Raw genomic sequence first — 3,134 nt, 5'->3', positions numbered from 1 at the left:
GGGCCCCCCGGGGGGTCCCCAGAGCAGGGGCCCCCCGGGGGGGCCCCTGCTCTGGGGGCCCCTTCTGGGGGCCCCCGTAGGGACGCCCCTGTTGGGGGCTCCCCAATGGGGGCCCCTCCTTGAGAGGCCCCCAGGGGGGCCCCTAAGAGGGCCCCGGAAGGGGGGCCCTCCTGGGGGCCCCCTAGGGGGCTCCCTGAATGGGGGGCCCTCTGGGGGGCCCCTGGGGGGGCCCCTAGGGTTTGGAGTTGTTGATTTTTGGTTTGTAGAATTTGTTGAATTAAAAGATCAATTAATTCGGAGGGTACGGGAAGAGATGCAGAAATGCATAAGTCTATAGCCTGAAGTAAATAAATAAATAAATAAATTAATTATTGATTAATTAATTAATTAATTAATAATAAGTAAGTAAATAAATAAATAAACGAATAAGTAAAAAAATAAATAAACGCAAAATAGAAAAATAAAAACGGGAAAAAAAGATTAAAAAGGGACAAAAAAGAATTCAAAAAATATTCAAAAGGAATTCAAAAATAATTTAAAAATTAGAAAGAGTTAAAAAAAGCAATTAAAAAAGAACTTTGAAAGAATTAAAAAAAGCATCAAAAGAATTAAAAATAGACAAAAAAGAAAATAAAAGCAGCAGCTTACAGGAAGAGTCAAGTTGCACTGCAGCAGCAGCAGCAGCGCGTCTTTGCTGCTGCCGCAGCTGGCGAGCAGCGCAGCAGCAGCAGCAACTTGCTGCTGCAGCTGCTTGCTGCCGCCCCCGCGTCTGCTGCTGCTGCTGCTGCTGCTGCTTTCTTTCAAAGACAAACAAATTCCTTTTAAAGAAATAATTAATTTCTTTTCCAAACAAAGTTTTAAAGCTTCTTCAAAAGCCCCAAAAGAATGCCACAGAGACACTGCGCGTTCGTAAGAACCTCTCTGCATGCAAATAAAAATAATGTAATTAATTAATTAATTAATTAATTAGTTAATTAATTAAAATAAATAATTATTTAATTAATCAACTAGTTTATTAATTAATTTTATTAATTAATTAATTAATTAATTAACAGATTAGTTAAGTAATTAGTTAGATGGATTAATTAATTGAATAATGCTTACGCGGACACAGAGCTGCGCTGCTGCTGCTGCTGCTGCTGCTGCTGCTGCGTCAGTTTTTGCTGCTGCTAGTGCAGCAGCAGCAATCATGCTTTCGATTTCTTCGTCGTTTGTTTCTTCGCACAATCTGAGGAGACAAAAATAATTAATTTGATTTAATTTAATTTAACTTAATTTAATTAAGTAATTCAATTAATTTAATTAATTCGATTCAATTTAATTAATTTAATTAGTTTAATTTGATTTAATTGGTTTAATCTTATTTAATTAATTTGATTTACCGTAACTAATTTATTAAATTGATTTAATTTAATTTGATTTAGTTAAAAGACCAAATTCATTTCTTTTAAAAGAAAATAAGATTATATTTCTTTCGAATTTTTATTTTTTATTTAAATGATTAAATGGATTAAAATAAATAAGAAGAAATAAAATAAATGAAATGAATGAAATAAATAAAATGAATAAAATAAATAAAATTTGAAATAAATTAAAAGTGAATATGAATTCCATTTTGGAACTGCGACTCACTGGATTGCGGTGTACATACACCTGGCCTGCAGCAGCACTTTTGCTGCTTCTTTTATTTTCTTTTTTTCTTTTAAATAAAAAGCAACAGCAGCAGCAGCAGCTTTGCTTTTGCTGCTGCTGACCAAAGCTGCTGCTGCTGCAGCATCGTCCTGCTGCAGCAGCAACTTTGCTGCTGCTGCCCAGCAGCAGCCTTTCTTGTACATCTCTATGGCTCTGGCCATTTTGCTGCTGCTGCTGCTGCTGCTGCTGCCGCTGCTGCTTTCCTTTTTTGTCTCATTTCCTTTTATTTCTTTTTGTGCTTCCTCTTCTAACATAGCGCCATACCAACTGAAAATAAAAATAAAAATAAAAAATAAGAATAAAAATAAAATTAAAAATGAAAATAAAAACAAAAATGAAACAAAACTGATAAAGTAAATAAAAATAAAATTTCTTTTTGTCTCTTTTTGATTTCTGTTATCTTTTTCTTTGCCAAATTTCTTTTTGTTCTTTTCGTTTCTTTTTCTTTTATTTTATTTAAAGATTTGCTTCCTTCCTCTTCCCTAAACCCGAACCTCTAAAACCGTAAACCCTAAACCCTAAACCCTTAACCCTAAACCCTAACCTTAGTACCCGAATCCCAGTGCTTAAACCTTAAACTCTAAACTGTAAACCCTAAACCCTAAAGCCTAAACCCTAAAGTCTAGACCCTGTATCCCATACCTTAATTTCTGAACGCTAAACCCTAAACCCTAAACCCTAAGCCCTAAACCCTAAACTCTTACGCGTAAAGTTTTTTGCTTTTGTACATTTCGACAATCTCATTAGCGCAATTCAATTCTTTTGCAATTTGAAGAACAGAATTATCTTCTAAAAGAATTTCTTTTATTTTAATTTCTTTTTTCTTTTCTTCTCGTGGCCCACTGCATGCACTGCATGCACTGCATGCATTGCATGCATTGCATGCATTGCATGCACTGCATGCGTTTGCATTGCATGCATTTTGGGGCTTTTTGCATGCGCTGCATGCGTTTTGGGGTTTTGCAAAATAGCCAAAAGGGGCCCCCGCGAGCAGCAAAAGAGAAAGAGCTCTTGATCTGTCTGCTGCTGCTGCTGCTGCTGGTGCTGCTGTTGCTGCTGCTGCTGCTGCTGCTGCTGCTGCGCTGCGGCTGCAGATTTGCCGGACCGTTAAGAAGCAGCAGTTGCTAGCAGCAACCTGAAGGAGAGCAGCAAATGGTTTCCCTTCTCACTTTATTTTTTTCATTGATTTTTTAAATTATTTTTTTAATATATTTTAAACTTTTAATTCTTAATCCTTATATTTAATTTAAAATGAATGAAATTACCTTCTTCAAGCCCTTTGTAGCTCCAAAAATGAAACGAAACTTGAAAATTAGGGTTTAGGGTTTAGGGTTTAGGGTTTAGGGTCTACTTATCAACTGAATAATTAATCAATTAATTACGAATTCAACAAAATAAATAATCAAATTTAATTAATTAATTAATTAATTAATTAAAAATAT

Source organism: Eimeria tenella, genomic scaffold, assembly GCF_000499545.2.
Source record: "Eimeria tenella Houghton genomic scaffold, Eth_scaff109, whole genome shotgun sequence".
Classification (NCBI taxonomy): domain Eukaryota; phylum Apicomplexa; class Conoidasida; order Eucoccidiorida; family Eimeriidae; genus Eimeria; species Eimeria tenella.
This window is presented reverse-complemented; position numbering follows the sequence as displayed.